The 14352-nt window shown below is 44.8% G+C and overlaps 1 protein-coding gene across 4 annotated transcripts in view; it reads left to right on the forward strand.

The window, feature by feature from the left end:
* The first annotated feature begins 426 nt into the window (after positions 1-426).
* DYNC1I1 (dynein cytoplasmic 1 intermediate chain 1) overlaps positions 427-14352 on the forward strand; it is a 306473-nt gene continuing 292547 nt past the window's right edge. For all 4 annotated transcript variants that reach the window (XM_025872919.2, XM_073898848.1, XM_073898846.1 and 1 more), the window contains exon 1: positions 427-667. The gene's annotated coding sequence lies outside the window, so the exon portion shown is untranslated. The remainder of the gene's footprint in view (positions 668-14352) is intronic.

The raw sequence follows: 14352 nt of genomic DNA on the forward strand, positions 1-14352 counted from the left end.
ACCCAGATTTTTAAAAGCTAGGATTCTAAGAAGCAATGTTGTGGAGGCAAGCTATATCTATATCTTTTTCTTCTGGGGAAAAACACAGGGATAAATCAGACTATGTCTTTGTGTGTAGCAGATGGATCTGAGCTTTCTCTACTTCTACTTAAATGACCTTAAAGTAGTTGTCTGGGAGTGAGAGTTGCTCAATGTCGGTATGTCAGTAGCAGCTCCCCAAATACTGAAGCTCTTCTGTTTGCAGTAACTTAGGTGAGTCCTGCCAATTACACCGAGGTAAACGGATTGACCTCCGCAGGTGCTCTGCTTTCGAGACCCGCACGCGAGGGCGAGCGGAGGGCCCTCCCGCGGGAGGGGCGCGGGGCGTGGGGCGTGGAGGGCGTGGAGCGTGGAGGGCGTGGAGGGCGTGGGCCGGGGGCGGGGCAAGCCCCGCAGCCTGGGAGCTCGGAGGGAGCTGTCAGTGTCAGGCTCCCGGAGAGAGGAAGTGCTGGGTCCCCGAGGAGCGCGAGCCAAGCGGCCGGCGCAGCGTGAGACAGCACATCCTGCGCGCGCCGGGCCCGCCGCGCTCGGGAGCAGCTCGAGCCTCGACCCCGCAGCCCCTCGCCGGGAGCAGTCGCCGCGCCTGCTCCGGGAGCCCAGTTCCGCCGCCGCCGCCGAGCGCGTCCAGGTAAACAGGACGGGGGTGTCGCACTCGCCCGGCCGCCACCTCCGCGCCCCTCTTCGACCCTCCCCGCCCCAGGGTCGTCTGCGCCGGCAGCCGGGCAGTACTTCGGGCCGCCGCAGCCAGACCCTAGCCTCGGTCCCCCCGCCAGGCTTCTGCGTGCTCCGCTGCGTCCTGAGGCGGCCCCCTGCTGCAGCTCCCCGGGTAGAGCCGAGAGGCGAGAGCGGAGGAGGGGTTGTGGTGTCATCACCTTGTCGCCCACCTTGTGGGCTGGGAGGGGCGTCCCAGTGCGCCCCGCCTCGGTCTTGTCCTGGGCAGCAGAAGGCTAGCGGGGGAGAGATCCGCACCCCTCTGGGCCACCAGCTGACGGCCCCTGGGGGAGGGGGAGCTGCGGAGGGAAAGGAAAGGATGCTGTTTGATTACATTTTCAGAGGTCTGCAAAGCTCTTAGATGCTGTTGCTACCCGCCAAGTCGGAGGGAGCGAATGTACTTCCAGCAGGGCATTAATTAAACACTCACGCAAGAAGATGCCAGTTTCTCTCACTGCTGCAAAAAAGTGTGGTTGGGGGATGTGTTTTCGTAAACATCTTCCCAGCCGCGTGGCTCTCCTTCCCCCACTCCCACTCGGGAATCGCTCTGGCCTTATGAATCTGTGCGGCGTCATGATAAGGGCAGTGATCCTGGCAGCACTGATGGGAACTGAGTGCGGGAGTCTCATGACTTCTATCTCGGTTAATAAGGTCAAACAGAAATCCAGGATCAGGACAGGAAATTACTTAGGAGATCGGAGACTCAACAAAATGCAATAGATGGAATATATTCTGGATTCTGTCCTCTAGGTAAGGGGCAAGAACAAGTAGCCAGCCATTTTCTTGCCTGGAATGCCTTTCAAGTGTGCTCTGTAGACTTATTGCAGTTCAGGGTTGTGAAAAATTGCTTCCCAATATCCCAAATTAGCAGAAAGCATAGCTGACAGACATGGGTAACTGCAGAAGACCATATGGCTAATATTAGCACAGATACCGATGAGGGTCTATGCACATATTTTCACTGTGAAAATTACAGTGAAAGATGACCAGTGTTAATGCATTCGAAATGGAGAATTCGGTGCAAGTTGCATCCTGAGGGTACTAGTGGGAATGTGATTAATACTTCCTCTGACTGTTTAAAATGCCAAGTTTTCTCCAAAAGTTTGGGTGAGAAACAAAGACCCAAACTCTGCTCTTTTGACCATGTTTCTCAATAGAATACACTCAGACACTGCTACCACGCAGTCATCAAATGTTCTCTTGAACCTGCCAATATTTCTTAAGTTCTGAGGATTCAGTGCTCCAAGAGCCATCTTTCCAAAAAATCTTGTAGCACCATCTTTAGGAAGTTAGGATAATATGTTTGGGTGTCCACTGCAGGCTCTTTCCAGCCTGTCCAGCTCTAGGCCCAGTTTTTGTCCCAGAACATCTCCTATGTCTCTCTCTTCCTTGTCTTGGTCCCCAGGCACTGATGCACCTGCTTCCCTCGCCTTCGACCTCAAGGATGCTGCAGCGTCTGCTACACAGTGTCCAAAAGCAGAGGCGTGGCTCAGTTCCTCCCCACACCCAGCTTTTCCTCTTCTACTGAAGCGTGTCCTGAAGAGCTCTTTGGTGTTTGAGGTCTAACATCATTAGGTGTAATCACCATTTCTGATAAGGACAGAGAAAATAAACTCAACCCACAGGAAAGTGGGGCAGTTCTTACAGTGATGGTCCCTGGTCCCTAGTTTCTGACAAAACTTCTGAGATGATAGGAAGTCACACAGCATTTTTGCCATCGTGCTTTATGTCTAAAAGGGGGTTCTGTTAACCTTCTTACTAGCGCTTCTACTTCCCCAAACACTTCTTCCCAAGTCTATGTTTAATAAATAAGCCTTTCCCTTGACTCCAGCACTGAGTCAAGTAATTCTTAGGGATCCATCCTGGGTGCTGCTCTGTCCAGTCTTATATATACCATGTCTCTCAACACAGACTGTGCAAAGGTTTTGTTCAAAGTTACCTAACTGGCTACTCATTCTTCCCCATCACCCTGTTTCTTTCTGTCACTTAACCTAGCCTCAAATGAAAAGGTCCTTTGCAAACTTAAGTATATTCCTTCATCATTTTGTTCTGTCTATACTTTGCTCTACCACGTAAAACAAAGGTTGATGATACATTGCGCAATTTACTGGTGCTCAATACGTTTACTGAATTTATTACATTACCAACACATTTACTAAAACGTTGAGCACCTGAATAGGCACTGGATTTTAAATTACTTCTCCATGTATTAAGTTATTTAATCCTCACAAAAATCTTATGAGTTATATGTTTTTAATCCTTGACAGATGAGGAAACTAAGACACAAAGATATTAAGTAACTTTTTGAAAATTGCTCAGCTACTAAATTATGGAGCCAGGATTTGAACCCTGGGCAGTCTGAATCTACTCTTCCATGCTACAGAACAATTATACTGGTTAATTTTCATAAAGGGATTATTAATCTCTTTTCTTACGTTATCTCATTTAAAATTTTAATTTCTAAACCTTCGCCCAGGTCCATGTAAAAAATATTCTTGGCTAGGAACTTTTCATGGATATCCTGGACTGATTTTCTTTGCTTCCTCTCTACAGGAAGCCTGGGACCAGAGTGTGAGAGTGAAGCTTGCATTGTAACATAGACACCACTGTCCAGGTGCAAACCCTTAGGCACCCACGTGTGTTCACAAAGGCATCTCCTGATTCTTTGTTCAGCGGAGGCTTCTTAAATAGGAATCATAGGCATTGTGGAGGGCAGGAGCATGATGGTGTTCAGGTGGTCATTGAACCTGACAATCTTGATGTGAAATTTAATGCATATGTACCTAAATGCAGCTTTCTTGAGGGGAAACAGGCTATTTGTGACTAAAAAGAGATTAAGAACCACTGGTTCACATGCACTGTTTAGGAAAAGGGGTAGGAACCGAGGTCACTCTGCTGAAATGTGTTGAAAACAAGGCAAAACTATCCTGTGAGCATCAGTCAAGAAAAAGTGTTCATAGCTATCAGAGCACTGTTGGCATTTCATTACCGAGGCACGCTAGGGGTGCCCTGATGCAGGTGTAATTAGGCTGATGCACGCTGCAACCGAGTAAGATCTCCAAGCATGGCAGGCAGCCTTAGCACTGCTTGCCATTTGTTGGGTCCTTACCCTATTTATTTTCAGGTTCATGAAATCATTCTAACATTTCTGAAAGGCTGACATTTTTATCGTCATTTGACAAACAAGGAATCTGGTGCTTGGAAACATGAAGCCAGGGGTCAAGGCCACCTGAAGCCAGTTTAGTGGGAATGCTGGATTTCAAGTGCAGGTTGGCCAGATTCCAAAGTTTGTTTATTCTGTTCCCATCCTATCTCATTGTTTTTCTATGTGGGATGCCAAAAAGTACTGTTTTAGTGTAGCTTTTCACTGTGGCAGGACAGAGAGTCCCTCAAGAACATGCTCACATGCTGATACGAAAAGCCTAACTGTATTATCAAAGGGGAACAAGAAAATTAGACATCTCTCAGTGTGGTGGATAAGCAAGCCCTGCTTTCCCTTGAGGTGTGCTCAAGCCCCCTACATTTGATTCTTAAGTGTCACTAGGGATCTTGCTGAACACTAAATGCATAGCAGTTCACAACTAAGCCCAGAAAGTTGACTTTGCAGGAGTAGGTATTAGCCAAGGCTTTATTCATTTCAAAGATTAATTTATTTCAGAGCTGAATTTGAAGCTGCTCAGCGTTCTGGGGCTTCCCTGTTATAGTGACTGTGCCATGATCCGGAACACGAACCTGGGAGGACCTCTGCTTCCCAGACAGCCTATGTGTCCTTTAATTTCTGATTCATATCAATCCTGAGATCCTCACAAGCAGCTGCTCTTGCTTCCAAAATATTACTTAATCCTTAACATTTCTATGCTCCGCCATATTTTTGCTGTACTCTTAGAGAACGACCCGTTGTTTTCACTTTGGGGCACAGACAAGCCAATGCCATCAGTGTGGCAAACACACAAAGCAGAAATTCATGTTAGAGTCAAGGGCATTCTTTATGATGAAAGTAATGAGTCTCTGGCACCGTGGAGAATGATTGCACTTGATCAAGAGAGCTGCCTGGGAACAGATACCGGTGTGCTTTATTATGCTTCAAGGTTTTTTTTCTCCTATAACCTCTAAAGAATTTTTTTTTAATTCTGCTGCTCTCTTACACACGTTTTAAGTTGGCATCGTAAATTTAAGTTTTCATCGTAAATTTAAAGAATCACAGTGAATGTGATTTCCAGAATATTGTAAACTTGGATGTTTAAAAATAAAACGATGATGTCATTCTTTGAATCCAATTAAAGTCTAAGTACTATACCAACCACTATAGAAGAAGCTCCTCAACACAAGGGTATTTTTATACCTTGTGGTCAAGCGTCGCAGGCAGATTTGGGGCATCAACTGTCACAGTAAGATTTTGGGCTTTTTTTTTTTTTTTTGGTCTGGTAATGGGGAGGAAAGGCTTTTGCAAAAATGGAGGTGGGAAAGGAGGCCCTGAATGATTCCAAACCACAGGCACATTCTCTGGCAGGATCAGTTTTTGGAAAGAAATCAGAAGCTTCAGATCTGGAAATTAAAATGTCATTAGTTCTTCTCATGCCTGCATGGTCTTAGAAAGCCTTGATGGGCGCCAGGGGCGTGTAATGCTGGTTATCAGAGCATGCGTGTATCTAGCACAGGTGTTGTGGGTTATGGATCATTGTGGGCAATGGCCCGGAGCTGGGTCCACAGCCTTCTGTCTGTGTGGCTCAGACTCAAAGTGGGCAGGACTGGAAGGCCCTTCAGAGCTGATGGTCCCATTTCCTGCCCTCAGGCAGGTGACTGTGTGTCTAGCTGTCTTTCCTCTATTTAGTTATTTACAGAAGAGATTGACTTACTCTAGTCTGTTTTTCCTTTTTTTTATTTTGTTTTTTAAGATTTATTCTAGAGAGGAAGAGAGCATGAGCGGGAGGGGCAGAGGGAGAGGGAGGGAGAATCAATCACGCTAAGCGTGGAGCCCCAAGGCATGGCTCGATCTCATGACCCAAAGATCGCAACTTGAGCCGAAACCAAGAGTCAGACCCTCAACCAGCTGCGCCGCTCAGGCACTCCTCTAGTGTGTTTTTAGATCAGTGGTTCTCAGGGGTGATTGCCCACCCTAGGGACATTTGGCAATGTCCAGAGACAGTTTTGGTTGTCATAAGTGGGGAGAAAGTGTGGCTACAGGCATCTAGCAGGTGGTGGTCAGGGCTGTCGCTGAACAGCCTATAATTCACACAACAGCTTCTATGACGAAGAGTTATCCTGCCCAGAAGGTCAATAGATAGGCTATTTTTCTACTGAAATCTTTCCTGCTGTAATTTAAGCCCATTTCTTTGTTTGGTCTTTTACAACATAAAAGAGTACAACATCTAAGAGGCAGTGTAAGACAAAGGAAAGAAGAAGCTGGGTATCTCGCTGAAGATATGGAAGCCTCGGTTTCTTCATCTGTAAAATGGGGGGATAATGATGCCTGGCTTGCAGAGTTATTGTAAAGATTGCAGATAATGAGAGAACAAGGTTTAAATACATGGTGCCCACTCAGAGTGGGGAAGATGGTTTTATTATCCAAAAACAATTATATCATTCTCTAGCCTTCTCTCAGAGATGTGTGTGATCTTGCCTTCCTTTGAACCAAAGGTATGCTCTTTAAAAAAATTTTTTTATCTTGAGTTATACTACTTACGGGCATGCCTTTTTCCCCCTTCTAGGCTCCAGGCTCTCTGAGACATTCTTGTATCTTTCAGCGGAGAGTCTTGCACGTGGTAGATGCTCAACAAGCTTTGTTGACCTGAAATACTAGCCAGAATAAATCCCATTTAATTTTCTTTTTATTATAAGATTTAATTCTTTCCCTTTGGATTATTTTAATGTGTTTAATAAAAACATTCACTTCCTGAAATGTAAGTTCCATGGCACGTCTGGGCCCAATTTGAATGTAGGCTCAGTAATGCCTAGAATTCTGGAATCCTTGCTTTCCTGAATTAGGATCACGTGGAACACTTCTGCTGTGAGAAGGGGAGTCTTGAGAAGGACCACTTTTCATTCTAGAAATGACAGGGAGGATGGTTTGAGTCTGGTGTTTCATTTATGAGCCTCCTGGGCTAATTCTTTTGATCTTTGGTCTGATTTCTTTGGTGGGAGTTTGGTTTCTTTAGTTTCTTTCTGGTGGGAGGAAAGGAGATTTTGATTCATTTGTCAGATTTCTATTTTATACTCATGTGTAGAGTGAAGCCAAGAGTAATGTGTACATTTTAAATAGCTCTAATGAGTAAATGATGACAATATTTTATATCCTTTGCATACAGTTTCCCTTTTAGAATACAGGCTAGGTGGTCTACTCTGACCTGAAATAGTACCCATTTCTTTGTGTAACAAGTTGAAGAATTTAGGAATTGAAATGGAATGAAGTCTTCTCCTGTTAAAAGTATTTTAGATTCTGTAATGCACGTCTGGAAACTTTTATAAGTTTATCTAGCTGTTGAGTGTTATGGTGAGCTCATGCTTGGGGGATGACCATACGATTGTGTCTCAGAATCAGCTTGTGGAATTTCAGTAGTTGGTGGGTTTGGGTGGCTGGAAAGGTAGCAGGCTCCGTGGGGAATGTGCGTTTTGACAGTGTCCTCTTTTAAAATGACGGCATGTCTCCTGTTTCACCATCTGCCCTGGTAGTATCAGAATAGCAAGGGTTTGTGGGAATTGGTGTGTATTTTGTGGAAGAAAGAATAACAAAAAACTTCTCTGCCTGTTTCCTTGAGAAGTGTGACTTTGTTCACTTTCAGAGGGTATAGGTTACTGCTGTTTTGGAAAGGGGATCTTCCCTCTTTGAATGCTTTCAGGCACAGGGGAAAGTGAGAATCTGTTTACATAAGTTAAAATGCCAAACTAAATCTCCCAATGCAAATATGGACCACCCAGGGACATTGTAACAGGCCAGGTTCGGGGTTTTGAATACAGATTTTCTTGCTTCCTCTTTTAAGCTTTTTAATATTTTTCAAATGCTGCTGAAAAGTAATTGGCATGTCAAACAAGGATGAAACCCCATATCTTTTGCCGTAGCTTTTAAGGCGGGGGGGATCATACTCCTTTCCCTTGAGAGCTCCTTGTTTTAGAAATAAAAAAATATGAATGGCAAAAATGTGAAGGCCAACAACAAATTGTAAGTTTTAGTTTCAAGTAGATGAAAAAGTCAGGTTACAAAACAGTCTTAGGGGTGGAGGAGGGTACTCTCTTACTATGTGCCGTTTCCCTGAGTACCTTCGGGCCAGGCAGAGCCATTTACCTCGGTAGAATTGGCAGAACTTTGCTCTGGGGGATGTGCCAGGGTATTGGAAACATCACCCCTTAATAATGCCAATACTATCTCTGCCTTCCCAAACCCCGGGAAGGTACATCTGGGCAGCACATGAAAAGAGTATTTTCTAAACTCTCCCCGTGTCGGGGGAGGGGGGGGGAAGATTCAGAATGAAAAGTTGCTTTAACCAGGGCACATGTTCTGGCAACCGTGGGGTTAATAATGACACCTAGTGCTTTCTTAGTCCTTATACCTGTTAAAGAGAAAGCTATCCATACACTTGTTAAAGGAATGGTAAGACAGGCTTTATTCAGTGGGACTATAATGATAGATGCCTGGACCCCTGCACTGGGAGTTTGCAGTAGGGGAGAGAGATTGGGAGCAACTCTGAATACAACAAGGAAAAGTGGGATTTCTGGCCAAGGAGCAATGCCGGGGGCAGTGGATGGAAAATTACTAAGAGGACATGTCCAAGGTAAGTGGGGGACAATCAGGCTAAGCCGACCTAACAGGATTCTTGCTGAAGGCAGGCCAGGGTGATCAGATACCACCTGGGAGATAGTGGGGGATGAGGAACCTCATCAGATATCGATTAGATATCAGTGATCAGATACTGAGGGTGGGGGATTCTGGCCAAACTGACTTAACAGGACTTTTGCAAAAATGGGGCTCTTGAGAATATGCCGATAGTTAGGGCCAAGTTGAAAAAGAACTCAGAGGAGCCTGCCTAGCCTTTGGTCAAGGGGAGAATCTTGGTCACACCCTCTCACTGGGCATTCCATAGCAAAGCGCAGGTGAGGATGGTAAAGGGAGGTGGTGTATCTTCAGTTACCAACACTAAATCAAGGAAGGTGTAAAGTAACAAGAATGCTGGAGCGTTGGAGTGGATTTGGGGCATGGGAGTGTATTGATCAGGTTAGGCTACATCATGATACAATAACAACTCCCATGCATCAGCAGAGTAACCCAACAAGGTTTTTCTTGCTCACGTTACGTGTCCAGTGTGGGCCAACAAGGGGCTCTGTTCACCGTGTCCATTCAGAGACCTGTGCTGAGTGACGTGCCCCAATCATACATCTCATCGACTAAAGCAAATCACATGGCCCTGCCTGGCTACAAAGGAGTTGTTAGGTATACTCTTAGAGTTGGGGAATAGGAATTTTTGTGATTAACCTAAATGACTATGAAAGGGTGGGACTTCCCTGGGTTCTGCCTATTCCTGCTGCTAAGCACAGTTTCTAAAAGGCCTCCTAGGAAGCTCACTGACATATAACCACACATGTAGTAGTTTCAATATTCAACGTTAGTAGCACCTGAAAGAATGCCCATATAGAATATGAAATTCATTGGAGTGATCTTATATAGCACTGTAAGTAATAACAGGTCCTGGATTTACTGAGCTTACAAATCTAGATTTTACTGATAATGAATAAAAGAAATATGTGTAGGTAGGGGTGAAAGCTAGGTTCCTTCAGTAGGTTTTTAGTCCTAGTGAAGAACATGTATTTAGTACCTACAGAGGGCTAACCATGAGTGAGACTGAATGCTTTGTGGGTACATGAAAATGAGCAAGTATTGGATCTTTTTTTTTTAAGATTATTATTTTTTTTTTAAGTAATCTCTGTAACCAACGTGGGGCTTGAACTCACAACACCAAGATCAAGAGTTGCATGCTCTACCTGCTCAGTCAGCCAGGTGCCCCAGAACAAGGTATAGCTCTTAGGGACTGCTGTCTAATCAGGGAAAAATAGCAAAGTTTAATATATTTAAAATATGTATATGTGTTATCACATATATCGCATGGTTATCATATAAGGTAAAACATGGTAAATACTTAATAGAAGTATAACAAAGTTCCAAGAAGGGAAGTGATTAATAATTAAGTGAATAATCACTTTGAATTTTCAGGCTGACCGGACACCACTGTCAACCAGGCAAAATCATTAATATTTTATCTTCATCTTCCTTTTTTGTTCTTGGGTCTAATTTGATCCCAGAACAAATCATAACAGTGGTCAAGAGGCAGTATGAGGGTGTGACCGCTGCAGCTGGAGTTCAAATCTCAGTGTCACCAAATACTAGCTCTTTGACCTTGACAAGTAATTTTGCCTCCCTGAACCTCATTTTCTTCATCTATAAAACAGGAGTGTTAATAATAGGGCCACTTCCTAATGTTGTGGTGAGGTTTGAAAGAATAAATCCTACTTAATTTTCCTTTTCTTATAGGATTTAAATTTTTTCCCGTGGATCATTTTGATGTGTTCGGTACAAACATTTAACTTCCTGAATGTGTCCCCCGTTGAGTCTCTGGGCCCCAAATGAATGTGGGCTTGGTAATTCCTAGGCTCCGGAAGTCTTGCCTTCTGAATCAGGATCATATTGAACATTTCTGCCTGTGCCCACCAGAGCAGTCCTGGGCCCAGGGCAAGTACAGCATAAGGGCCAGATGGTCAGTCTGCGTTTTCCCTGGCTTGTGAGGCAGTCTTCATCTAGAAACTGTTAAGAGTATCAGGTTGGTCTCCATTCTTATCTTGGAATTTGGGCCTGCTGAGGACACATTTCCTAGCGCCCCCCGACTTCTATCCTCAGCATTTCAAAGTGATGTTAGGTTAAAATCTAACGTGGTACAGATCCACTGTGTCTAAATCATGGAAGCATTCTGCGTGTCTGAGTCCAAAACGTGAAAAGGTCCAGGGGCTTGGGCCTAGCGGCACTGGTAAAGGTTTGAAGAACTAGAGGCTGGGTGTGATAGAGGGGAGGCCTGTGTGCTTCATCTTGGCGGATGCACACATTTTCTCTCCCCTGTGTCTTCCTTGGATCTCCCCTTCCCCCGCCACTCCTTGAGTAAAACTGGACTGGGTGCTGCAGAGTGTTTGGGCTGTAAGCAGCTGAAAGGGTAGACATGAGGACTCCTGTGTTTTACAAATACACGTGGTGACACCTCTCTGCTGTGGCCCAAACTTCTAGGAAAAAGGAAAGTTCATATCAAGATAATGGAGAACATTTGATTGACTGAACCATTAAAAAAATAGACTGGGCTACCTTTAAGGTAGTTGAGAGTTCAAGCACGCCACTACCAAGAGAGGGTTTTCTGTGAAGGGATTATTGTATCATTGAGGGACCAGGCCAGTATTTGGTAATCTCCATGTTCTTTTTAATCTGGATTTAAGAACCTGTGATTTTATGTACTAGAGCTTTGCATCACTCTTTTTTTTTTTTTTTTTTAAGATTATTAGAGTGTGTGTGCAGCGGGAGGAGCAGACGGGGAAGGAGAGGGGGAGAGAGAATCCCAAGCAGACTCCCCGCTGAGCACAGAGCCCTACGCTAGTCTCACCACCCATGAGATCATGACCTGAGCTGAAATCAAGAGTCAGACACTCAACGGCTCAACCGGCTTGAGCCACACAGGCACCCCTGCTTTGCATCGCTGTCACCGCTGGCCGGGTTCTGCCATTCACTAAGGCCAGCATAAATAAGAGGGCAGGTGCCAAACTGGAAAAATAAACGTGACAATCTGTGTCTACTTTCTTTCCCACAGAATTGTTCAAGTTGTAACATTCACTCATTCATTCTCTCATTCAGTAATCATTCCTTAAGCGCCTTCCAGACGCTGGGAATGCTATAGCAGTGTCAGGGCGGGTAGAAGGAAATTTAACAGCTTATGACAACCATTAAAAACAAACAAAAAATGCTTGCATCTGACTTCACCCCAGACTGGCCACATCATCATGCAGTTGAGGGCTCGGGCTCACTCTTTCATTTGTTCATTTATTTGTTCATTCAGTAATCTCTTAATGTGCCCTGATGATATTCAAAGTCGGCTAGACAAATATATCATTTCAAAGGCAGAAACCCCCCACCACCATATTCCTTTTACAGCATGAAGAAAAAGCAAACTATGAGACTCCTGGGGGTGGGGGTGGGGTAGAGTCCTCACCCTGAATGCGTATGTTCTGCAAAGAACTTATTACAAATGCTAAAGCACCTATTTTGAGCACTTGATTTCTCACTTTTTCATCATATACAGCAAAGGTGTGATATGTAAGGGAAGTGTTAATTCTAGTTGTTTGCATTGCTTAACACATTTGAATAGATTGGATTGGTTTAACATGGAAATGTTTGATTTTTTTCAAGACCCTTACAGGTTTTAAAATAGATAAAACTTGCTTCTGAAGTGAGGAGAGACCAAAGAGCAGAAATAATTGATCTGAATTATGACCTGAGAATGTTACACCAAACACAAACCTTTCCAGCTTGTCCCCCATTGCACCCTGCCACCTTGAACCCATTTGACTTACACTGCAGACCAGCGAAACTGTTTGCCATTCCCCAAATGCAGACTGCTACCTCCTGTTGCTGCCATTTCTCTCATGCTCACTCTCCTTTCGCTGGAAATGCTTCCCCGGTTCACATCCTACCCATGTTTCTGTGTGTGGCTCTCACGGCCCTCCTTCAGAAAGCTCACTCTGTGCTCCAGTTCCTGCATGCCCTCCGTGCACTTGCTCTATCTATATTTCTATCTATTTTAAGATTTTATTTGACAGAAAGCACACAAGCAGGGGGAGTGGGAGAAGGAGAAGGAGACTCCCCGCTGAGCAGGGAGCCCGATGCAGGGTTTGATCCCAGGACCCAAGATCATGACCTGAGACAAAGGCAGATGCTTAACTGACTGAGCCACCCAGGTGCCCCCCTACTTGTACTTTAAACCTTCATCATGTACTTATCCCGTAGTCCCTTGCAGCGGAGCTGTTGTTTTCAGACCCTACCATATGTGGGGGAGGAAAAATAATTTTCTCTCTATCCTTCTAGGTACTTGGCTGAGAACCTCTCCCTCCCCCTATTAAAAAAAAAAAAAAAAGGAGGAAAACAAAACAAGTTTAACAACTTGTATACTTCCTGTACACATGGGGAGAAACCCAGGAAAACTGAATAACTCTCCAAAACGTCTCAAGCTACCACTTAAATAAAATTTCCAGCTAACCACAAAAGAAGATGTTGGGGGTTATGGGAGGTCACCAGGGTAAGGGTGAAAGTCATCAGGAGTAAGGGTATTATGCAAGTTTAAGTCCATGCCTTCTTCACTGATAAGAGTTTCTGAAGACTGAGTCATCCTCCTCTTCCTGGTACAGAGAGGGGGAACCCTTAGAAATGGAGACTTCTGGGGCACCTGGGTGGCTCAGTTGGTTGGGCGGCTGCCTTCGGCTCGGGTCATGGTCCCAGGGTCCTGGGATCGAGCCCCACGTCTGGCTCCCTGCTCGGCGGAGAGCCTGCTTCTCCCTCTCTCTCTGCCTGCCACTCTGCCTGCTTGTGCGCTCTCTCTCTCTCTCTGTCAGTAAATTAAAAAAAAAATCTTAAAAAAAAAGAAATGGAGACTTCCCTTATGCATTTAAGTGTCTCTTACAAGAGGGCAACTTCTACTAAGTTTTAGAGCTTCTCCTATATCTGCTGTTTCTTAAAAAATAACCAGCTTAAGATAATCCATATTTGGGTGTGGCATGGTCTGTTCCCTTTCACAGGTTACAAGCTTTTGGAGATGGATGTATCTCAATCATTTGTGTAAGTTTCGCAGCATCCAGGAGGCACTTTGATTTGTAGGGACTCAGTGAGTAGTCATTAAATTGCATTAACATAAAGATAAATTTAGCATCATGGAGCCAACTACTTGGGCTTCCTGGCTCTTAGCAAATTAGAAAATTTTGTTAATGTGCTTCTCTCTCCTTTACAAATGTCTGGGGAAGGAACCTTGCTCAGATACCCACAAAGTATTCTCACATCTCCCATCAGGTAAATCATCCCTCTCTTTCCCCTTCATCCTCTACTGCTTTCCCACAAAGGGTCACTGTTCAGGGACTGGAGAGGTGGAGAGAATAGGTGCTCTGATCTGCCAAAGGAATTTGGGGTCGAGGCCGTATGTGCATATGTATGTAGGTTCATGTTCCCACGCTAAGAACATGAGCAGGTGACATGCTTGGCCATCAGCACTCTCACCTGCAGTCAGCTCCCGTATTGCAGCTGCAGAGATGGAAACCTCATTAGGGCCAGTCAGCAGTCAGCTCTGCAGATAGGCAGGATGAAGGTCTTGAATCTTAGTTGTGAGGGTCTAGATATTAGGCTGTTCTTGTGTAGCCAAAATTCTCTAGTGGTCTAGTGATGAATTCACACAAGCAAGTATATGTTTATATATTAGGCAACAAATATAAAGCCAACTTACTGGCCAGGAGAAACCTAACTTCCCATGGGAGCACAGTGCCCTTGCTTATAGGTCAGTATTCTGAAATCTGAGAATTCAGGTTCTTAGGCCCTTGGTATCA

The sequence above is a fragment of the Callorhinus ursinus genome, unplaced genomic scaffold, assembly GCF_003265705.2.
Source record: "Callorhinus ursinus isolate GAN/ISIS: 27379988/994484 unplaced genomic scaffold, GSC_fseal_2.0 scaffold12, whole genome shotgun sequence".
NCBI lineage: Eukaryota > Metazoa > Chordata > Mammalia > Carnivora > Otariidae > Callorhinus > Callorhinus ursinus.